At 44.3% G+C, this 25,429-nt stretch overlaps 1 protein-coding gene across 3 annotated transcripts in view; it reads left to right on the top strand.

Annotated features, from left to right (window-relative positions):
• The window catches only part of LOC124794698 (irregular chiasm C-roughest protein), a 1,925,819-nt gene that overhangs the window by 748,307 nt on the left and 1,152,083 nt on the right, over window positions 1–25,429 (top strand). The window lies entirely within an intron of this gene.

The raw sequence follows: 25,429 nt of genomic DNA, 5'->3' as shown, positions 1-25,429 counted from the left end.
GCCTTTGAATCATCCCTAAAAGCAAAAATGTGGATGGGTAATTTCCGAGCATCTAGGTGATTCATTCATCTTCCGGGAAATATTAAGTGTAGAAGAAGTGTCACTTAATGGCTTGAATGTTCGGCGGTCCAGTGATGCTTGAAGAACGTACCCTACCTTGTAACCAAAGGAACCGCTTCCAATAATGGTGGAAGCTCTTTTTTGGATATCGTGTGAACAGAGTTCTGTAACATGATGTTCTAACACGACAGTCGCAATCATCTGATTGTCTATTATGCGACATCACAAGCTTACAGAGAAGCGTTCTTGAAAATGCGTCTGCAGAAATGTTGATTTCCCCCTGCTACCCGCATAACTGATACGATGACGATTGAAAGTGACTTCATCAGTTAACAGTATAAATGGGACGAGCATAAATTGTCATATTTCTTGGCTGCGAAGCTCCCAGAACTTAAACCCTTCAGATTTTTGCCTTTGGGTATGGTTGAAAGGCAAAGCCTAAAAATAAAGGCAAACACAAGAGACGAACTTATCGTTCGGATTATTTATAGCTCTGCCCTGATGAAAAAAAGGCAGAAACGACGTCAGAAGAGCTACTTTGAATTTTATCATTTGTCTTCGCTTAACACCTTCTGTGAGAATTTCTTTCGGTATACCGGCAAAAAGAAAAAAAAAGAAAAAGACGCATGTTATATGGAATGTCTTAGTTTATACTGCCACTTCCTAAAAGACTATTGCTCTTGAAACAGCCTGCATTCTTCAACGTAATGCCACCTTCATACCAGACGACAAAAACGCTGCTAATTTGTGATATGCAGTTGACCGGCTACAACAGCTAAACTAGTGAAAATCCGGGATTCTTCTTTTGCTTGCGAGTAAGCTTTTGTGGGATGGCGACATATCTGTCCAGAACAGTGCCGGCTTTTGAGGAAAGTGTGGGACAGTAGCCATACGCCAGACGTTCTACCTGGCGAAGAAGCTGGCGAGCTGCTTATCTGTATGCAAGGGATCTGCGAGCGTCCAGCTCCTCTTTACATCTGTTTCTGTTCTCGTAGCAGGTGTTCTCTTTGAGATTCCTCGAAAAGCACGCGACATCGATAAACTACATATGACGGAGTGCAGCGAAAACTGCCCATCTTTATTCCCTTTGAGGAATGTCTTGGAAACTCCGCGTCTGCCAGACTTACGTAGAATCTGTTTTATACCTCTCCTGCTTCTGTGCTACGCTGGACTCTGTGAAGAAGGAGAAGGCTCGCCTTTTTACTTTGCCAGTTCAGACCCTAAATGTGTTGGTCCGTCCTCTCCATTGCTTGAAAATCTCTGAAAAGAGCGAGGACAGATGCTGGCACGTTTTGTTTCACGGGGGGAGGAGAACACGGCTGTGCGGCAGACGATAAGCTGCATATGAATTGCAAATTACGATTGACCATAAAAATTAAGAGAATGTAAAGCTACAGAAAGTATGCAGGATAATACGCGTTGTCGCGTATGAAGAGATGAGAGGGAACAATTACACTCTACTATGTAAACTGAAGGTGGGAGGGGAAGAAAAGAAAAGAAAGGGAAGAGACTGTTGACGTCAGCGGAATCAGCGGCGACGAGTGAAAATGTGTACCGGACTGGGATTCAAACCCGGGATCTCTTGCTTAGTAGGCAGTTGCGTTAGCATTGCGCCCCTCGACACAGTGTTTATCACTACTGCGCGGACTATCTCGTCAGTCTTCTCGACCGACCGTCCGCAGCTCGTGGTATCGCGGTCGCGTTCTCGCTTCCCGAGCATGGGGTCCCGGGTTCGATTCCCGGCGGGGTCAGAGATTTTCACCTGCCTCGAGACGACTGGGTGTTTGTGTTGTCCTCATCATTTCATCCTAATTCATGAAAGTGGCGAGTTTGTACTGAGCAAAGGTTTCAAATTTGTATTGGCGCCGATAACCGCGCAGTTGAGCGCCCCAGAAACCAAACATCATCATCATCATCATCATCATTCTCGACCGACCAACATTCCCAGCTAGCACCACCTATCTGCAGTCCCCGTCCCTCCATGCTCGCTACTGTGAGATTCCCGCAGGAATTCTGGCTTGCCGGCCGGGGTGGCCGAGCGGTTCTAGGCACTACAGTCTGGAACCGCGCAACCGCAACGGTCGCAGGTTCGAATCCTGCCTCGGGCATGGATGTGTGTAATGTCCTTAGGTTAGTTAGGTTTAAGTAGTTCTAAGTTCTATGGGACTGATGACCTCAGAAGTTAAGTCCCACAGTGCTCAGAGCCATTTGAACCAATTCTGGTGTAATTGTTTATCCGCACTGAAGGTTGATTCTACTCAAAAAAGCAATTGCAACTGGATATTTATTTCAGTCACAGCTGAGATAAAATTAAAGGAATCATGACTAGTTTCGGCCAGACCTACGAAATAGATCGAGCAAAGGGCCTACAGAATATTAATAAAACCACCGCAATTGTTACTCTAGGTGCATTTAATAAGACACGACCTACCGGATCCATTCATATGAACAGGCTCAGATGACTTAGAGTTAAATAAGAAACAGGTTTGGTTGAAAGCTACTAAAACATACGTGAGGATGCTGTAAGATAATGCCTCTTAATTCTATATGCCAAAATGCTTAAAGTTTTTTTTTAAAAAAAAGGGAACGCTATTAACGTTCAATATATTTATTCTTCATCTCTAGATATCTGCAGCCATCTACCGCTACAGAGCTCCGAATAGTAGCGTGTAACATGGCGGTTTGTAACGTAACTATGTAGGTTTGTAAGAAACTACGTGCTGCAAGCGAGTTTCGAATTCGAAGAGTTCGTCCACAGATGGAGCATCTTCTCCTCCAGCGTCACAATGCCAGACTACACACGAGGGCTGTGACATCTGCAACAATTCGACACCTTGGATTCACTGCCATCGATACTCCATACAGTCTTGACTTGGCCGCATCCGATTTTCACCTGTCTCGAAAACTTAAAGAACAGCTTCGAAGACTTCACTTTGATAGTGATGAAGCGGTACAAGCAGAGGTGACGTTCTGGATTTGTGAACGAAGTCAAACATGCTACAGTGATGCTATCAGCAAACTAGTCTCTCATTGGGAGAAATGTGTTCGTCGTCAGGGTGATCATGATGAGAAGTAAATACGTAAAAATGAAGAACAAAGTTGTAGAACGTTGAAAATGTTCGTTCTATTTAAAAATCTTTAAGAGTTTTCGTATAAAAAATTCTGGGGCAATACTCTTCAGCACGCACTCGTACACATAACTATGTAACTGTCATGTCTAACACTCATAAATATGCCAGTGTCCTGATTTAAAAAGACACGTCGTAATTCTACAAGTACAATGTTTCACTTCGTTGACTGTATTCGGTACGAGCACAGGGAAAAGTGCGAGGTAGGTACAGAAAAACAGATAACGTTATACTGGGTTGGCCAAGCAGGGCCGCTCAGCGAAAGAAGCAAACATGTAAACATCCTGCTTGGCATCCATCGAGTGCGACATACCGATTGTAACATATAATGATTTCAAATGAAGATAATGACTTTGTGCGAGCATCCATGTGTTAGTAGCTTTTAGACTAATCTGTCTCTTGTCGAACTGCTGGCAACCTCCAGTAGCAACACCTAGAATATTTCTAAACTGGTTCTGATGCCTGAGTTCAACGATGCTGCAAACTTACACAAATGAATGGTGACTATATTGAATCGTAGTATTGTACAGAGGACGGTTCAGACTCTGAACTGTACTAATTCCGATGTTATATGTTCATCATAAAAATAATGACACAGGAAGTTGTGATACACCTTGGATTAACGAAGAAAATTTGGGGAAAGATAGGCACAAATGGAGAATGAAAATTAAATTTATTATATAATATCAGGTTACCAGAAAATGTAAATACATTATAAAACCGGAAATAAAAAAACAATAATAATAATAATTGTTACTACGTGCTTCCTATTTTTTTCTGTGGACAGTCCGGAAACAACCATTGGCTGCTCCAAACCGGTTACGGCACTGTGATGCTCATGCATTCGTGTCGTGTAAGACATAAAAAGTAAAAGAACAGAATGCGTTATCCGTACCTCGTACTACAGCAATGCCACAGGGGAGTCCCAGCGGTATCAGGAGCTTACACTGATCATACAACAACCTACCTAATAGCCGGATGTCCACGTCTGTCACGCATAACAGTGGCATTGCGTCGTGGCATTGCGTCGTGGCATGGAAGCAGTGAGACTTTGGAAGGTCTATAGAGCGAGATGGCGTCATATATGCAAACAAAAGTCGCCTAATTCCCTTAAATTCCGGGGATGGTGCGATGAACTCTGAGGCCACTTTCAGTCACATCCCGGACGTGTTCGACTGGGTTCAGATCTATCGAGTTGGGGGGCCAGCATATCAATTGGAACTCTCCACTGTGTGGTCCTCGAACCACTCCATCACACTCCTGGCCTTGTGACATGGCTCATTGTCTTGTTGATAAGTGTCACTGCCGACCGGAAACATGATCGTCATGAAGGGGTGTATGAAACCCCTTGGCCGTAATGGTGCCTTGCACGAGCTCCACTGGACCCTTGGGTACCCACGTGAATGTTCCCCAGAGCATAATGGGGGAGCCGCCAGCTTGTCCTCTCCTGCAGTGCAGGTGTCAATGTGCTATTCTCCTGGAAGACAACGAATTCGCGCCCTCCAATCGGCATGATGATGAAGGTGTCGAGATTCATCACAACCATGCAACGCTCTGCCACCGCACCATCGTCCAGTGCCGATGGTCACGCGCCCGTTTTATTCGTAGCTGCCGATGTCGTTGTGTCAACATTGGCACAAGCACGAGTCATCAGCTGCTGAGGCCCATCGTTAGGAGTATTCGCTGCACTGTGTTCAGACACACTGGTATCCTGCCCACCATTAAACTCTCATGTCAGTTCCTCCAAAATTCGCTACCTGTCTTGTTTTATCAGTCTGCCCAGCCTACGACGTCCGACGTTCGTAATGAAGGATGGCCACTAACACACGATGTATGGACGTGGTTTGACCCTCGTTCCGCCACGTGTTGAAGACTCTCACCACAGTACTCCTAGAACACCCGACAAGTCGAGCTGTTTCCGAAATGCTCGTGCCGAGAATCCGGACTATCACAGTCTGCACTCGATCTAACTCAAATAGATAGCACACCTTCCCCATTCTAGACACGGATAGCACGCTCACTGGTACTACATGCACCGTGCGTGTGTCTGAGTAGCAGTCAATCTTCGCCAGGTAACGAAGCCATCGCCTGGACGGGTTCATACCGACAGTAGGTCGGTGGTTATAACGTTCTGGCTGATTAGTGCTCTACCAATACTACGATTCAGTCGTTTTGGTACACTACATAAAAGACTTAGTAAATGGTAGGATTACCGATAGTATTGGTAGAATTGATAGGGAAAGAAACATAAGTAAATGTGTGACAGAGAAAATGGGAGCCGACGACTTCCCATTTTTTTTTCGTTGGACGTTTGTACACTTGTACACACATAATTAGAGCAGTGTATCATTCAGTGTTAGCCCACTGTGTGTTTTATATCATTACAGAATATAAATTTTATTTTTTAAGTAATAAAAAGTATTTGATCGGGTGACGTCTGCGCTTTTAAGTAACTAAAGCAATGACTTTCGACGCAACTATCTTTTACACGCACAAACATAAAAATACAGGCATATATAATTATTGTTGTTAGTTTGAACTGATTAGAACGCTCACCATACTCAGAGGTAGGGTTTCCTGTTATTACTGATAAATCAGGAACTGTGTATGAATATTAGAAACTGTTTCATATAGGTTCGACGAAGTATTATAGGTATATTTGATATAAATTTGTTTTGCGATATGTTTCTCATTTTAGCTTCTGATACAGAAATTGTATTTTCTAGCGCTGTATGATAAATCTGTATTGCTTTCTTTATTTTTTACCACAACATCCCTCTGTTTCACGGTACAAATCAGAAGTTTTCGAATAAAATCTGAATCAAACATTGGCAAGCTAAGTTTTGCTATAAGCTATAAATATTGTTTTTTGTTAAGGTTCAAAATGGTTCAAATGGCTCAGCACTATGGGACTTAACTTCTGAGGTCATCAGTCCCCTAGAACTTAGAACTACTTAAACCTAACTAACCTAAAGACATCACACACATCCATGCCCGACCGTAGCGGTCGCGCGGTTCCAGACTGTAGCGCCTAGAACCGCTCGGCCACCCCGGCCGGCCTTTTGTTAAGGAACAGACAGGGGGATAGCTATGTAGAGCAAAGATGGACCCTAGGTCACCCAATCATTTACATATCTACACCCAGTTTCTAGACGTTTCATCGCTTCTGACTGTTAATCTGACTGGGAATCTGGTAAGACACGGATCGCGTATGTACAGAAAGCGATCGTTATGCACGTAACGCCCGACAGGTATGCTACATACTCAACATACATGTAACGTATTTAAGAATTTCACTGACCAAAGCTATTAGGAGAACTACTCTACTCTAAGCTTACTTATGATAGTGTGCGGTAGCCTACGGTGGTTTTACAACTCCAGGTGCACTCTTCCGCACGGAATGAAGTGGATAAATGACGGCAGTGTATTGGGCGGTGGCTGTGTTGACCGAGGCGCTCTCTCGGGCCGGCAGCTGGTGCCAGGTAAGGCGGCGGATTAATACAAATCGCGCGGGTCGGCCGCTATTTGCGGAGGGCCATTAATCGCGGCCGTGTTTCCTGACCCCGCGCTGCCACCACCACCCCAAGATTAATAGGACAGCCGCGCGGCGCGTCCGCGTCTGTGGCGTGGAGTCAGCTCGCCCAACACACCCACCTGCAGCCCAGCCGCAGCACCCGAACTCGCCCAGTGCGACGGACGCTTTCCACCCTTTGCTCGAGACTGTGTAAGGGCTATGTCATCTACATCTGCATCTAGATACATACTCCGCAATCCACCATACGGTGCGTGGCGGACGGTACCTCGTTCCACAACTAGCATCTTCTCTCCCTGTTCCACTCCCAAACAGAACGAGGGAAAAATGACTGCCTATATGCCTCTGTACGAGCCCTAATCTCTCTTATCTTATCTTTTTGGTCTTTCCGCGAAGTATAAGTTGGCGGCAGTAAAACTGTACTGCAGTCAGCCTCAAATGCTGGTTCTCTAAATTTCCTCAGTAGCGATTCCCGAAAATAACGCCTCCTTTCCTCTAGAGACTCCCACCCGAGTTCCTGGAGCATTTCCGTAACACTCGCGTGATGATCAAACCTACCAGTAACAAATCTAGCCGCCCGCCTCTGAATTGCTTCTATGTCCTCCCTCAATCGGACCTGATAAGGATCCCAGAAGCTCGAGCAATTCTCAAGAATAGGTCGTATTACTGTTTTACAAGCGGTCTCCTTTACAGATGAACCACATCTTCCCAAAATTCTACCAATGAACCGAAGACTACTATCCGCCTTCCCCACAACTGCCGTTACATGCTTGTCCCACTTCATATCGCTCTGCAATGTTACGCCCAAATATTTAATCGACGTGACTGTGTCAAGCGCTACACTACTAATATTACGGGATTCTTTTTCCTATTCATCTGCATTAGTTTACATTTATCTGTATTTAGAGTTAGCTGCCATTCTTTACACCAATCACAAATCCTGTCCAAGTCATCCTGTATCCTCCCAGTCACTCAACGACGACACCTTCCCGGACACCACAGCATCATCAGCAAACAGCCGCACATTGCTATCCACACTATCCAAAAGATCATTTATGTAGACGGAAAACAACAGCGGACCTACCACAGTTCCCGAGGGCACTCCAGATGATACCCTCACCTCCGATGAACACTCACCATCGAGGACAACGTACTGGGTTCTATTACTTAAGAAGTCTTCGAGCCACTCACATATTTGGGAACCAATCCCATATGCTCGTACCTTAGTGCAGTGGGGCACCGAGACAAACGCTTTCCGGAAGTCAAGGAATATGGCATCCATCTAATACCCTTCATCCATGGTTCGCAAGATATCATGTGAAAAAAGGGCGAGTTGCGTTTCGCAGGAGCGATGCTTTCTAAAGCCGTGCTGATGCATGGACAGCAACTTCTCCGTCTCAAGGAAATCCATTATATTCGAACTGAGAATATGTTCGCGAATCCTGCAACAAACCGATGTTAAGGATATTGGTCTGTAATTTTGAGGATCCGTCCTTCTACCTTTCTTATTTACAGGTGTCACCTGCGCTTTTTTTTCAGTCGCTCGGGACTTTACGTTGGCCAAGAGATTCGCGATAAATGCAAGCTAAGTAAGGAGCCAAAGCAGTAGAGTACTCTCTGCAAAACCGAATTGGAATCCCATCAGGACCTGGCGATTTATTTAGTTTCAACCCATTCAGCTGCTTCACAACCCCAGGGATGTCTATCACTATGTACTCCATACGGGATTCTGTACGAGATTCAAACGGCGGTATGTCACTTTAACTTGTCAATGCCTGCTACCTAGACTTAGCCTTAGCAGTTGATCCAGGACGTGGGTATGATTTGTTGTTTGATTTGGGAGAGGGGACCAAACGCCGAGGTCATCGGACCCATTGGATTAGGGAAGGATGAGGAAGGAAATCGGCCATGCCCTTTCACAGGAACCATCCCGGCATTTTCCTGAAGCGATTTAGGGAAACCACGGAAAACCTGATTCAGGATGGCCAGACGCGGGTTTGAACTGTCATCCTCCCGAATAATTTCAGTTCCTGGCTGCACCCGTCGGTTAGTTGTGGTCGCTATTGATAACCCCAACGGCGGATACCCGGTCTCCGACGGACGGGGACCGTTCTCCAGCCTGGAGATAATGGGCCGGCCTTCCCTAAATCCAGCTCAATGGTGGTGGCCTGGCCGGGCCCCGCTGTTTTCAAAGGCGAGTGATATCCACACAGGGTAGTAATAAGTTCGTGTAGTTATTGGCCTGGACCAAGTCTTTCAATAGGACTCCACTTCAGCGACTTCCGTGTCCTTAACCAACCCAAATAATCCCAACGGGGAAACTGGACCTACAATATAACGTGGAATCCGTTCCTGCTTAATCTCCACATAATTGTGAGGTGAAGGCTAAGTTAAAGACAGAGTGAAAAAGTTCCTCGGTTCATGCGGAATTCGATCCTGCGAACTCACAGTTTTCAGCCACGCGCTTTACCGCCATTTTTGTAGTTTTACTTCCAGCCTGGTTCTTCGTCGGTCTTATTCAGTGGGTCTGTGCGGATGTCGCAAGGGAAACCATATAGTATCGCTTTGTTATCTGTCTGTCTGTCAGTCTGTCTGTCTGTCTGACTGACTATCCATATGTTAAGACCCCTTTTTCTCGGGAGTGGGTAGAAGTATCAAATTGAAATTTATGTCTACGGCACTTGACGGGGTAAAACATTTAAGCTTCTAAGTCAATGCAGTCAAAAGATACATCCATTTAAGTCACATATTTTGATATTCGCATATTCACTCATCAGAAGTTGTAGATGAACTATCTATCTACATAATTAAATTTGCACAGAATCCTCATAATTTGGGTCCTAATCGCACTTGACCGTTTTTCATTTATTATTATTATTATTATTATTACAGAGGGTGGTCAGTCCTCTGAGAGATCACACTGTGCTACCACCCCAGTGCCGTAGACCCAACCCACTTACTCCCATATTATCGTTGTTGTCTTCTAATACCCTTTGGTACAAAAAAAAAAAAAAAAAAAAAACAACTTCTCAGAGCGTTGGCAGGCAGCACCACTTCACAAGAAGTACTCTGAGTGTTACTAGTTAACGTCTAGTTGATATGTCTACGTTCTGATCTGCAGTCAGCCCTCGGGAGAATAGGACAGAAGTCATGGTCCCTGTGGGGCAGAGCTGAGATTATGACGGTGTGGCACAGGTGAAGTCGAGAGGCAGTGACCTTCTGTTTCCCGGTTTTGTGAGAAATGGAGCAAATTAATGAGTGGGCCTTATCTAAGTGGACCGCAAAAGGTAGGAGTTCGAGATCCGGGTTGTGACCTCCAGAAAAAGTATGTTTGGTTACAAAAGGTTTATCTGCTTAGGATCATAACAGGTCCTTATAGCCAATACGAAAGTTTAACATAGACGTTGAGGTAACTCAACTGGGAATCTCTTGTAGAAAGACGACGTTCTTCTCGTGTTGGGTAAATTTAGAGGCCCAGTAACCGAGAAAGATTGTATGAACATTTTGCTGTCACAATCGTATTTCTCGAGCAGGTTTGTTAGAACAGACGAGTTTGTGGTTGGAAGACAACCGAAGCTAGCTGACATTAGCAAGAAATACTCCCCGCCTTTCCTTAAGCTATCGTCTAATATAAGTCGTGAGGTCATTAGTGCTTCACATGTTCCTACATTTCTGTGGAATCCAAACTGATCTTCCCCGATGTCGACCTCTACCATTTTTTCCATTCTTCTGTAAAGAATTTCTGTCAGTATCTTGCAACCATGACTTATTAAACTTATAGTTCGGTTTTATGTATAGGTTAGGATTATTTTTAATACCTAAGCTTTAGAGTCACAAACAAGTAATCACTGCTCATTAACGAGATCGGCTTGAAACCCACAGAGCGCTTTCAGGTTTTTGCGAACTTCGACTTTTCAGTACAATGCGTAGTAATCATTGAAAGATTCCCAATTTGTCGAACACGCCGGCGGGACACAGGAGCAAGTAAGAGTAAGAAGCGAAAAATAGAGATGTATATTGGGGTAGCAGGGGGTTCCCGCGGGAAAAGCTTTTAGCTGCATGAAAAGGAAGAGCAGGGGCGGCGTAGGCGGTGGCGGCGGGGGTGGCGGTGGGGGTGGAGGAGAAGGCGGCGCAACGCGGCGGGGCTTGGCCCGGGGGCTGATCAAAGCAGCGCCGGAAGCGAATCGCGTGCCGCCGCCTCCGATATTGATAGGCAATTCTAAAGCAAAGGCAGTCGTGGAATGGCCTCGGGGAGACGTGGGCTTACGGCCTTTCTTCCGCCCGCAGAGATCTCCTTGAAATATGGCAAACTACTGCAATTCGCCGGCACTGCGCATTGTACATCATTCCTCTCTCTTCTTCCTCCGCAAGAACAGACAGATGAAAAGGAAGTCGTGGGAGAGGAGAAGAGGTAAAGAAAAAAAAAAAATGCTGAGTAAAACTGAAGGCAGAGAAGGCACGTGACACGGGAGATAACTGGAGGACAGTGGTTTTGGATGCGAACGCTGCAGCCCCTCACGAAATAAGTCAGCAGCGTACCAACCAACGCTCTTTCACCGGAGGGCTTTGAGGTACTCCAGAGCACTGGTCTGTTGATAACACTTGAGGTAAGCAGTAGAAAAGACGGTCGCCTTACTGGTCCTGCCCTGCCTCTGTTTCACCTTAGTGTCTTCCAGTATTACCAAACAGCATGGTGACATGCATTTATCTACATCTACATGGATACTCTACAAATCACACTTAAGTGCCTGGAGGATGGTTCATCGAACCATCTTCACAATAATTCTCTATTATTCAACTCTCGAACAGCGAGCGGAATAAACGAATGCCTATATCCGTGTGTGCTCTAATTTCCCTTGTTTTGTAGTGATAATCGTTTCTCCCGATGTGAGTCGGCATCAACAATATACTTTCGCATTTGGAGGAGAAAATTAGTGATTGAAATTTTGTGAGAAGATACCGCCGCACGAGAAACTTCTTTGTTTCAATGATCTCCGCCCCAAATGCTGTAATATGTCCGTGACACTTTCCTGTTTCTCTATAATACAAAACATACAGTTCTTCTTTGAACTGTCTCGATGTACTCCGTTAGTCCTATCTGGTAAGGAACCCACATTGTACACCAGTACTCCAAAAGAGGAGGGACAAACGTAGTGTAGGCAGTCATTTTAGTAGATCTATTGCATACACTACTGGCCATTAAAATTGCTACACCACGAAGATGACGTGCTACAGACGCGAAATTTAACCGACAGAAAGAGGATGTTGTGATATGCAAATGACTAGCTTTCTAGAGCATTCACACAAGGTTGGCGCCGTTGGCGGCACCTGCAACGTGCTGACATGAGGAAAGTTTCCAACCGATTTCTCATACACAAACAGCAGTTGACAGGCGTTGCCTGGTGAAACCTTGTAGTGATGCGTTGTGTAAGGAGGAGAAATGCGTACCATCACGTTTCCTACTTTGATAAAGGTCGGATTGTAGCCTATCGCATTTGCGGTTTATCGTATCGCGACATTGCTGCTCGCGTTGGTCGAGATCCAATGACTGTTAGGAGGATATGGAATCGGTGGGTTCAGGAGGGTAATACGGAACGCTGTGATGGATCCCAACGGCCTCGTATCACTAGCAGTCGAGATGACGGGCATCTTATCCGCATGGCTGTAACAGATCGTGCAGCCACGTCTCGATCCTTGAGACAACAGATGGGGACGTTTGCAAGACAACAACCATCTGCACGAATAGTTCGACGACGTTTGCAGCAGCATGGACTATCAGCTCGGAGACCATGGCTGTGGTTACCCTTGACGCTGCATCACAGACAGGAGCGCCTGCGATGGTGTATTCAACGACGCACTTGGGTGCACGAATGGCAAAACGTCATTTTTTCAGATGAATCCAGGTTCTGTTTACAGCATCATGTTGGTCGCATCCGTGTTTGGCGACATCGCGGTCAGCGCACATTGGAAGCATGCATTCGTCATCGCCATACTGGCGTATCACCCGCCGTGAATGTATGGAGTGCCATTGGTTACACGTCTCGGCCACCTCTTCTTCGCATTGACGACAGTTTGAACAGTGGACGTTACATTTCAGATATGTTACGACCCGTGGCTCTACCCTTCATTCGATCCCTGCGAAACCTTACATTTCAGCAGGATAATGCACGACCCCATGTTGCAGCTCCTGTACGGGCCTTTCTGGATACAGAAAATGTTCGACTGCTGCCCTGGCCAGCACATTCTCCAGATCTCTCACCAACTGAAAACGTCTTGTCAATGGTGGCCGAGCAACTGGCTCGTCACAATATGCCAGTCACTACTCTTGATGAACTGTGGCATCGTGTTGAAGCTGCATGGGCAGCTATACCTGTACACGCCATCCAAGCTCTGTTTGACTCAATGCTTAGGCGTATTAAGGCCGTTATTACGGTCAGAGGTGGTTGTTCTGTGTACTGGTATCTCAAGATCTATGCACTCAAATTGCGTGAAAATACAATCACATGTCAGTTCTAGTATAATATATTTGCGCAATGAATACCCGTTTATCATCTGCATTTCTTCTTGGTGTAGCAATTTTAATGGCCAGTAGTGTACTTTAAGAGTTCTGCCAATGATTCGCCGTCTTTGGTTCACCTTCCTCACAACATTTTTTTCTGTTCTTTCCAATTTAAGTTCTTCATAATTTTAATTCTTCGGTATTTAGTTGAATTTATGTCCTTTACATCTGATCTATTTATCGTGTACCTGAAGTTTAACGGATTGCTTTCAGCATTCATGTGGATGACCTCACCTTTTTCATTATTTTGCATCAAACAGGTATGTTTTCTAATCGTTTTGCAATTAATCAAATATAAACCGCCAATAGTCTTAGCAAACTCTTCATTCTTAAAGCCATTTCCTGTGATTGCTTTCTGCGCAAATCACCAAATAATCATATTACTTGCCTTGGAATTCAGCGGGGAATAATTTCGCGAAAGGGCATTTGTAGACGTAGAGAAATCTGTTGACAAAATTGACTGTAATTATCTATTTGAAATTCTGAAGGTATCAGGGTAAAATACAGGGGGCGAAAGGGTATCTACAACATGTACAGAAACCAGACGGCATTTGTAAGTGTTGAGGGACATGAAAGGAAAGCACTGGACAATAAGGGAGTGAGACACGCCCGTAGCCCATCCTCAATGCTATTCAATCTGTATATTGAGCAAGTAGTAAAACAAACAAAAGCAAAATCTGGACCAGGAATTGTAGTACAGGGAGAAGAAATAAAAAGTTTTTTGATGTCTGCCGATGACAATGTAATTCTGTCAGAGAGAGCAAAGACTTGGAGCGGAATGGACGGGGTGTTGAAAGGAGGAGGATACAAGATGAATTTCAACAAAGCAAAACAAGGATAATGAAATGTAATCGAGTTAAATCAGGTGATGCTGAGGAAATTAGATCAGCAAACGAGACAATGAATGTAGTAGATTATTTTTGTTATTTTGATTGCAAAATAACTGATTACGGCCGAAGTAGAGAAGATTTAAAATGTAGACGGGCAATGGCAAGAAAAGCGTTTCTGGAAAGATAAATGTGTTAACATCTGAAGAAGATAAATTTATCATCAAATATAAACTTAAGTTTTATGAAATCTTTTCTGGAGGTATTTCTTAGGAGTGTAGCCATGTACGCAAGTGAAACATGGACGATAAACAGTTTAACCAAGAATAGAATAGAAGCTTTTGAAATGTGGTTCTACAGAAGAAAGCTGAAGATTGGATGGGTAGATCAAGTAGCTGATGAGAATAAACTGAACAGAATTGGTGATAAAAGAATCCTGCAGGACAATTAGATTAAAGGAAGGGACCGGTTGACAGGGCACAATCTGAGACATCAAGAGTTCAGTAATTTAGTACTGGCGGGAAGTGTTGGGGGTAAAAAGCGTAGAGGGAGACCAAAAGATGAATACAATAAGCAGATTGAGAAGGATGTAGATGGCAGTAGTTAAAAGGAAGAGACTTGCACACGACGGAGTAACATGAAGAAGTGCATCAGACCAGTCTTCGGAACGAAGGCCACAACATATAATCCAGCGCTTCCGCGGCTTTAAGTCTATTTTTTAGTCTTAACGTACAGGAAATAACTGCAGAGCCTCACATTTAAGACTGTTACCCGTGGTAAAGACCTGCATTTGTTTGAACGCTCTCGCAGTGGTTTTTTTTTTTTTTTTTTTTCACTGGAAGCGTAGGTACCTGTAACGTGTAAGAAACTGTTTTAGATGACAGCCTTCATTCATCAGAGTATATGTTCGCAATGAAGGACTGCATCTTCTACGGCGACTATGCCTCAACTCAAATGGTTCAAATGGCTCTGAGCACTATGGGACTCAACTGCTGAGGTCATTAGTCCCCTAGAACTTAGAACTAGTTAAACCTAACTAACCTAAGGACATCACAAACATCCATGCCCGAGGCAGGGTTCGAACCTGCGACCGTAGCGGTCTTGCGGTTCCAGACTGGACTGCAGCGCCTTTAACCGCACGGCCACTTCGGCCGGCCTGCCTCAACTCATCCGTCTAGAAATATACAACTTTTATTTGATTAACATGCACATGAAATGACACAGCAACCCTCTTCAAGATTTGGAAAGAAATTGTTAATGGTCCTTTACTCTCCTTCAAAATATCTCGAAGAATTTTTTTATTTATGTTACGGACTGAGAGCCCATGAATTCAAAATCGCACATGAAATCTTCTTTTTTTGGATGAATTACTAGACTCGACTAACACCCCAGTCAACTTCAGATCATCAAACATTCTTGTTTAGTGTTGGCTCCATTGCGGTATCGCACATCGTTAAAATCTTTCTTAACACTTTGCCGTCCGCACATCTCGTACAAATTTATTATGTTGGCGCCGGCAACGCAAAATTGTATTACTTGGCTTGTCGCCGGCCGCTTGTCACCTTTCCGTTGATGACAAGCTTCAAACACATTGACTTTTGCATGCTTTAATTTTTCCGGAAATCCTCTATTTTGCCGTATCGTTCCACAAACTCGAATTTTCTTTTCAAGTAACTTTTCTGCAGGTTCTACACTGTTACAATAATTATCCACGTAGAGGTGATGTCACTTTCCGTAAGAAGGTGTCAATAGCTCCATCACTGCTTTTGCCAGAGGCTCTCCAGTGTCGGAATATATCTTGAATGAGGAAATGTACCCCGTACTCGAATCACACAGCATCCGAATGAGTATGTCATATTTCGTAATTTTCGACGGATTGCAAACTTTAAAATTTAACCGTCCATGTCCGCAGCTCGTGGTCGTGCGGTAGCGTTCTCGCTTCCCGCGCCCGGGTTCCCGGGTTCGATTCCCGGCGGGGTCAGGGATTTTCTCTGCCTCGTGATGGCTGGGTATTGTGTGATGTCCTTAGTTTAGTTAGGTTTAAGTAGTTCTAAGTTCAAGGGGACTGATGACCATAGCTGTTAAGTCCCATAGTGCTCAGAGCCATTTGAACCATAACCGTCCACGCCCTGGTATCATTCCTTCATCAGTCGAGATGTTTTGACTTGGATTAAACGTTTCTTTAAACTTTTTGGAAAAATAATCAATTACGAATTCCACTTTGAAAAGCCGGTCGACATTATACCGTTTATTGCTGTTGTCAGAAAAATGTAAAAATGATAATATTTGTCTGAATCGGTCGCGGGACATCGTTTTACGAAAAATCGGAGTGTCCATCAAAGTATTCGTTGACCAATAATCATCGATCCTTGATTTTTTTACAGTTCCCATAAGGATAGCAAGCCCAAACCATTTTCTAAGTTCGGGTCCCGTAACGTCGATATAGCATTTTTTTCCAGTTTCCTTCTACTGCAGTTTTGACTGTAGTACTCGTTCGTTTCGTTGCTAATATGTTCAAATACATCGTCCTCACTATATAGTTCTAAGATACCGTCGACGCTCTGTGTATCTTTGGGAAATATGTTTGGACCTGGAGATCCTTCTATTTATTGTTGATCCTCGGTAAATCAAAGTCTGACCACTGTGCGCTGTCTTCTTCAAAAATGTTCAAATGTGCGTGAAATCTTATGGGACTCAACCGCCAAGGTCATCAGTCCCTAAGCTTACACAATAGTTAACCTAAATTATCCTAAGGACAAACACACACACACACACACACACACACACACACACACACACACACCCATGCCCGAGGGAGGACTCGAACCTCCGCCGGGATCAGCCGCACAGTCCATGACTGCAGCGCCTTAGACCGCACTGTCTTCTTCGTCTGATTCATCCGAATCAGTTGGTACCTGTAGCTTTCGCCGAATTCTTCTCCGACGAATTTCAATATCTTCCGACTATTGTGCTTCACACTTTTTTTTTTTTTTATCCTGTGTCTTCATCCCAATCGCCAAATCGTCCAGAATGTCAGTCAAGACAGTCGCGCATTCATTGTAAATAATCGTATCGTCTCTTTCGTCTGCCATGATGAAAGAGCACAAGTACTTATAAAAACAAAAAACTTGTTGACTTATGTAACTTATTGTTACTTAAACAAAACACAAACAGAATTCAAAAGATACTAAAGTGCCGTCGCCGGCCACTGTGTGATACTATGCTCACGACACCACTGTGGTGTCGCTGGCCACTGAGCGATACTGTGCACACGACACCACTGTGGTGTCGCCGGCCACTGAGCGAAACTGTGCACGCGACGCCACTGTGGTGTCGCCCGCCACTGAGCGATACTGTGCACACGACACCACTGTGGTGTCGCCCGCCACTGAGCGAAACTGTGCACGCGACACCACTGTGGTGTCGCCGGCCGTTGACCACTGTTTCGCGAACGACACCACTGTGGTGTCGCAGGATGGCAGAGTGTTAAAATAACAACATTCATACATGACATTATTAAAACCAGCTTTACGTTGTTTGTGGCTAGTGTAATTGAACAATTGTCGTAAAACATAGGCGCTATGCATTACAACTTAGTAACTGACGCAACTAGAATTTACATCATTCCAGAACAGAGATCATCAGATATACGTTGCTGTAACATGGTACATGTAAGTACTATACATAGTGGAGACGGCCCAAATTCTGTATCATACACCAGATGAACTGCTGAAATGTTATGTCAGTATGATTGTAAGGTACAGTTGCAAATCGGACAAGAATATTATCAACTGATAGTTCCAGTTACCAGGTTTGCCTCAAGAAACAGGGACGAATCAGATGAAGTGAGGTTGCTGCAGACACGGGTTCTCTTGAAACAGCTGACGTCTTTACCGAGCTGCGCAAACTGAGGCCGGCGTGAGCGACAGTGCGACGACCGAACACAGGGGCCATTGTCTTGCTGGTAACTCGCCGGGGCTAACCGCTTTAACACCGCGGCCGGCGCGCTGGAGTTGTCAGGTCGGCGAACGCCAAATTGCGCCGCTTGGCGCCCGGGTCTTCACGCGTCGCCGGCCACTGGTGGGACTCAGTTCCGGCTGGAATTGCGTTAGCTCCGTACAGAGTGCAGCGGGCCCTTTGTGAGGCCGGTGCCAGACAATTGCGGCCGGCAGTCTCCCGCTGACTGGCCAGCACTCCAGGAATCCGCGGACTCGACTTCGAGATCCGGATGGCCTTTTGCTCCTCCGTCCCTTGTAGTTCCCTCTAGGTCCCTGCCGCGCGAACATCCGCTCTCGAACATCAGACGCTACCACCTACTTTCAAACAATTCCCAGCGCCGAAGTAAATGTACTGTTTCAGATATAACACTAAGGAAACCCCGGAACGCGGGAGTTTCAAAGGTAATACGACTTCTTCTTGCAGCAAGTGCTTGGCTGCTAAATAACTCAGCAGTGACATCTTAAAAACACTGATGGTCCAAAACTTTATGATCTCCTTCTTAAGAGCGCGTTGATCAAACTTCGGATACCAACACAGCAACTATTCTGCGTGGTATGGATTCGACAATTCCTTAGTAATTTACCGAAGGTAATTGCTGTAACTTTTCGATGGTTCGTGGGCACAGAGCTGGCGCCCGATAGCATCCCAGATGTGTTCTTTCTGGTGCAGATCAGACGAATTTGGTGGCCAGAACTTCGCAATAGTACCTTTGTGTACACTGATGGCTCTCGGACTGATCATGGTGTCGGGTGTGCCTTCGCCATTGGCACCGACGTTTTCTGTTTTTGGCTTCCGGAACACTGCTCAGTATTTACAGCGAAGCTCTCCGGCCTTTATCAGGCCATGCAGTACATCCGGCGACGCAGGCTTTCCAATTGCGTCATCTCTCAGTGCCGTTCAAAGCCTCTGTGTGTTGTACACTGTCCATCCCTCAGTGCAACAGATCCAGGAACGCTGTCACTAGCTCACTTTTGATGGGGCCATTGTGATGTTTTTGTTGGCTCCTGGTCACGTCGGTTTGACAGGAAACGAGGCCGCTGACGCTGCTGCCAAGGCTACAGTCCTCGTACCTCAGGCCGCTAGTTCTTACATTCCCTCCGATGATCTCTGTGTTGCCGTCAGTCAGCAGATGGTGTTACTTTGGCGTCACCACTGGTCCTCCCTTCATGCGAACAAGCTCCGGATTATTAAGCCTCTCCCAGCGGCTTGGACGACCTCCTCTCGACCCTCCCGCCGTGAGATCATTTTAGCTAGATTGCGCATCGGGCACTATATTTAGCTATCGCCATTTGGTTAGTGGTTCTCCCCCACCACTTTGTACTCATTGCCGTCAACCTACAACGGTTCGCCATTTCCTGACGGAATGCCCTTTCCTTAACCACTTACTTTCTCATTTGTGTTTGCCGTATGAGTTATCAGCCGTATTAGCGAACGACGCGCTGTTGGCCACGTTTTACTTTTTATCCGTCGTAGCAATATGGCGAAGGACATTTAATCCTTAGTTCAGGACAAAGGATTTTATCAATCTTCCTCTGTTTTTAGCTGTCTTCTCTTCCGTCAATTGTGATTAACGTGCAGTCGTTTCTAACTCCTTCTTTGTCTTCGTTTTCTTCAGATCTGACATGGGAGCGTATGGCTGTAGTTGTTTTTGCGCCCTAAAACAAAACAAAAGAAAACAAAACAAACTATCGTGCTTCTCATATCACTGTAACATGGTTCTAGTATTGTGACACAGGCAATTATCTTGATGGAAGATGACATCAGTGGCGGTGCATCCGGACAGGTCCACCGAATTGGTGTAACAAGAAACGTCAGTCATTCGACCCGGTGACAAGATTCCATTGATCCCCGGTATAATTTCGATGATCCCGTGCCCATTGCATTGACGATGCCATTGGGTGAAGACGAGAACACCTATGCAGCATCTGCTGCATCGTCTCACATTCAATAATTTGCGCTGTATTCTGCAACACACACGCTTGCAGCAGCGTTGTACTCTGTTATCATATCTCCCCTTCCTGTTTTTCACATCGGGGAAGTCTCTGATCAGGAGTGTATGTCCAGCACCTTCTTCCCTACTCGCGTTTTCGCCGCCCTTCAATTTGTTTCCCATGGATGATGACGACAGTTGCACGCGAACAATTGACCAACTTCGCCATTTCCGAGATGCTCATTCCCAGGCGCGGGCTATGATGATCAGCTCTTTCTCAAAGTCGCTTATGTAGTGGATTACCTCGATTGCTTTTGGACTAGAATGAATTCTCAATTATTGTCTCTGCTTCATTTACATGCTTCCCTTACCTCATCAAGTGCCCGCAACTCCACAATCTCGCTCTGGTTAGTTGTCATATTTTTTGGCTGGATGTATACGACTGTAAGTACTCCTTTTGAATACAGTTCGTAAATGCAGTTCCTCAACTTCAGACGTACTTCCGATATTCAAAAATCTGCTGCAGTTCACATCGGATGTATGAGTATGTTACGAGTACTCACTGTATTACACATAATAACTGTAAAATAAACGAGAATAATAAAAATAATAGCATGACCAGAACGGATATTTTCTCCAACACGAGTCTAACTTCTTAATAATTGCACGACTTCGAGACTTTCAACAGAATTTTTGTAGTAAGGTCAATGGGGAGGACATTGGTCTCGTATTTGAGACAGAGTTGAAATCATCGTCCTCATCGTCCTGGTACACGTTTTTCATACAATGTAGGCTTACAGGGCCAATATTTACATCCTTGGCGATTTATTTTAGAGGCGTTACGCTTTCGTGTAAGACATGTTTCGGTGTCCAATGTTTAGTCTCCTAATGCAGGGGACGTATTCGAATGCTGTAAGAACTTGTTTATTTTTCAAAGTTAAACCAGCCCGGCAAGCCGAACTATTTGCACAGTTGTACAGTTTGATTTACTGAGCCTGCTTAAGATTGAAAACTAAATCAGTTTTCTTACCATCTGAGAACGCCTGCAGTGTTAAGAGATGAAATGTTAGGAACTCCAATACGAACTTAGATCATGCATAACGCCTATAAAATAGAAATCACCAATGTTTTCCACTTTTTCCATTTTAAAATGCTGGAATAGTTCTTCCAATATGCGTCGGCTTGTTCATTAGCCATTTTATTAACTTTAGTTAGTTTTTCTATCCCATTTCTCTGCTTATTCGTGATTCGTCTTTAGAAAGCTAACTGTTTACAACGATTTTAGAGAAAACAAAAATGATTGGGTTCTCAGAATTTAAAGTCCCTAATTTCTTTGGGGTGCTTCCATGGTGACATTCCCATGTCCAACTGTGTGCATTTCTGATCAGAGCAGCACACATCTGACCATAATAGCTTAGTAAATTTTTCGTAGTTCCGCGCGTCATTTCATCCGGATGGCAAATTGGCTCTGAACACTATAGGACTCAACCCCTGAGCTTATCAGTCCCCTAGAACTTAGAACTACTTAAACCTAACTAACCTAAGGACATCACACACATTAATGCCCGAGGCAGGATTCGAACCTGCGACCGTAGCGGTATCCGAATGGCACTTGGATATTCCAGAGCCGTGGCGATCCCGTCTCAGTGCAAAAGCTGAAATGAAAACGAACTTAGAAGTACGTGTCCAATAAGCTTAATGTCTTACAATTACAACTACATAAATACTCCAGAAGCCAATGTACAGTGCATGGCGGAGGGACATCGTACCAACACTATCAGTTTCGTTTTTTTCTATTCCATTTGGGTCTTGAGCGAGGGGAAAAACGACCATCCACAAGCCTCTGCACGCGCCGTAAACTCCCTTATCTGTTTCTGATGATTCCGACGAAGGAAATACTTTGGTGGCAGCCTAATAGTCGCACAGACATCTTGTAATACTGGCTCTCTGTATTTACCCAAGAGTGTTTCGCGAGAGCTACGGGTATGTCGTCTTTCTTCCAAGAACGTCCAATTAAGCTGGCTGAGCATTCCCGTTACAGTTTCGTCTGACCTTTTGTGATTGTAGCACCTCGTTTCTGAATTTTTTCGATGTCTTTTGCCATGGTTACTTCATAAGGACTCCAAACACTGGACAGTATTCTAATATTGGTCACACTAATATCTGGTACTCAGTTTCTTGTACAGATTCAACGCACTTTTCCAGATCCCTCCCAACCATTCTAAAACTTCCGTTCGCCTTTCTTCATACTGGTTTTAGGTCATCGTCTCTTTTCATATCACTTCTTAGTATTATCACTAAATACTTACACGATGTGATGATTTTATAACGTTCACCACTAATCTTGTAATCAGATGCTATCGCGTTCTGTCACTTTTCTATGAGCTTACCTTACAATTATCTGTATTGAAACAGAGCTGCAGTTCATTACACGAGCTGGAAATTTTGTCTAAATCTTCCTACAGTTCCTCACAATCGTCCAACCACAATACTTTCCTGTGCACAACTGCATCACCTACGAGCAATCTATAGTACTGCTGATCATAACTAAAACGTCGTTTATAATGTACTGGAAACATCAAAGAACCTACTCCGCTTCTTTGATCACTACCTGAACGATAGTAAGAAGTGCAATGATTGTGTATCTAATTAGTTGCGCCTGTGTTGTTCGCAAACACATTTCAGGTAACAAACCCCGGTAGAATGTAATAATGGAAAAATGATAGCAGTTGCTTTGGGTCGTTACTAAAGTCAAAATTTAATAATTTGGAGTAGTAATGGACTATCTTCGTCGAAACTGACTCAATGGAGGCATTTTTTTATATGAATAGTAACGTTTACTTACAATTGCTAACGAAACACATCGAAATATTGCAAGTAATTGGAAATCCATTTAAATAAATAAACAACTATCGACTTCGACATGACATAGGACAGTAAACTGATCAGGACTCTAATATTTTACGTATCACAATTACTATTAAAATAAAGATAACTTAAAGTCTCTGGGTAATAGTTCACAATGTTTAGAAACACGAACAGGAATAAAACTATGATACAGTTTGTCGAAGGTGTTGCGACGTTACCTTCGCTGTCGTCGACATTGCTCTTGTTGCTTTACACACAGCGGTCACGCTTTAATTAGTAGTGACCAATTACGGGGCAGCATCTTGATGTTCCCGGAGCTCCGTGCATCTACCCACTCTTGTCATGCGCTTGTGTATCTCAATTAACAGGCTCGCCGTCGACAGACCTAATTTTTTACTATACACACAACTCTCGCTCGTCTACTCATTCTCCCTTCTCACACAAAGGTCCTCTGTCACGAGCTCGCTGTGACGTCACGTTACTCTCGTCCATACACTTCTCTCTCTACAAACGGTATTACGTTCCCCTAAAATCCACTAGCGGCAGTACACCAGTAAAATGAAATCATATTACAAATACAGGTGTCGCTATATTTACATAATTACCAAAAAATACTCCATTTTCAATTTCCAAATTACGTTTTCAGGATTACAGGACAAACAAGTAGATACTAATCACAGTATTCTAAAATAGGTCACACTAGTATTTTGTGCGGGTCGGGGTGACCGAACGGTTCTAGGCGCTACAACCTGGAACCGCGAGACCGCTACGCTCAAATGTTCCTCCATCCAGTCGTATATTTGGAAAGGTACTCCGTATGATTGTACCGTGGTTACTATTAATGTAAAAATAAATTATTATACTCTTCATTCCATGCAGTGGACAAATACAGGGTGAATCAAAAACAATCATCCGATGTGGTGCGTCTATATTACTAAAATTAATACACATGTACAATGAATTTTGTTTTCTGATGAACGGGAAACTCAAAAAGTTTTTTTCACATTTTTTCGTTGGTGTTCAATATGTCCCCCTTGAGACGCACGGCATATGTCAATACGGTATTCAGATTGTTTCCACAGTGCATCGAGCATGTCTTGAGCTACAATTTCCACAGCTCCTGTTATGCGATGTCTTGGTTCATTCATTGTTGTTGGTAACAGAAGCACATAAACAGAGTCTTTTTAAACCCCCACAAGAAATAATCACATACAGACGAGTCTGGTGACCTTGGAGACCAGTAATGTCAGAGTGAATTATTTGGACCAGTGTGGCCGATCCATCGTTCAGTAATTCTTTCATTTAAAAATTCCCGCACTTTCAGATGCTAGTGTGGCGGTGTCCCAAAGTGTTGGTAAATGAAGTTGTTCGAATCAGCCTCCAACTATGGGAAAAGAAAGTTCTTAAGCATATGGAGATATGTGCTTCCTGTAGTAGTGTTCTCGGCAAAGAAAACTGGACCATACACCTTCACCCGCGAAACTGCACAAAACACATTAAATTTTGGAGAGTCCCTCTCATGTTGTATAGCTTCATGTGGTTGTTCCGTCTCCCATATTCTCACATTACAACGGTTCACCTTTCCATTTAAATAGAATGTTACCTCGTCACTAAACACTAAGAGTGGAAGAAAACTATCATCCTCCATCTTGTCAAGAACGAAATTACAGAAGTCCACACACTGTTGTTTTGTCACCTGCAGTAGCTGAACTTTGTATGGTTTCATATGTTAATGTCGACGCAACACACGCCAGACGGACATCGGGGGCATGTTGAGCTGTCGAGCTGTACGGCGAACGGATTTCTGCGGACTCATTGTGAAACTATGGCGGATGCTTTCGACGTCAGTGTCAGACACTCAGGGATGGCCCGACGATTTGCCTTTACAAAAAACCTGTTTCTCGGAGTTCTTCATGCCCTCGTCTAATGCTCTGTGCTGTAGGAGGATGCAGGCCATACTGAGTACGGAAGTCACGCTAAACAGTTGCTACTGGCCCTCACTGTACAAAACGTAGAACATAAAACGCTTTCTGTCGGCCCGAAACCATTTTTACTAGAACTAAAGTTGGCGCTCACTGCTGCTACCTAGCAGGAACCATGTAAAACTAGAGAGTTTGCTCTTTCCGACAGTACGTTGTTCACGCACATATCTCAAACAACATAGTAGTTATGAGTTTTTAAAATCGAATGATTCTTTTTGGTACACCCTTATTACATTTCACTGACCGATATGAATGATTCATCAATATGAGAACAAATATTTTTTTGAATAAAACGAGGGAGGACGATTAGTTGCGGACGGAACTGAATGTTTCAGTTGCCTGGGAGTTTTACAACAGGCTGGAAAAAAATCTGAGACAGTTTTGTTTTCGTGGCGAAGAGGAAGCTCGGCACAGAAATTACGCCGAGAGATTCACAAACTGTGCGGCCATTGTCCGGTAATGAAGGCAAGGAAGTGGCCGATGTGCGGTGGCTGACTGTTGCTTGAATTGATCCACTTATCCACTTAGCAGGCGTCCGCCGATG

The sequence above is a fragment of the Schistocerca piceifrons genome, chromosome 4 (genome assembly GCF_021461385.2).
Source record: "Schistocerca piceifrons isolate TAMUIC-IGC-003096 chromosome 4, iqSchPice1.1, whole genome shotgun sequence".
In the NCBI taxonomy this organism is placed as follows: domain Eukaryota; kingdom Metazoa; phylum Arthropoda; class Insecta; order Orthoptera; family Acrididae; genus Schistocerca; species Schistocerca piceifrons.
Note: the sequence above shows the minus strand (reverse complement) of the source record. Positions and strands in the feature narration are given on the sequence as shown.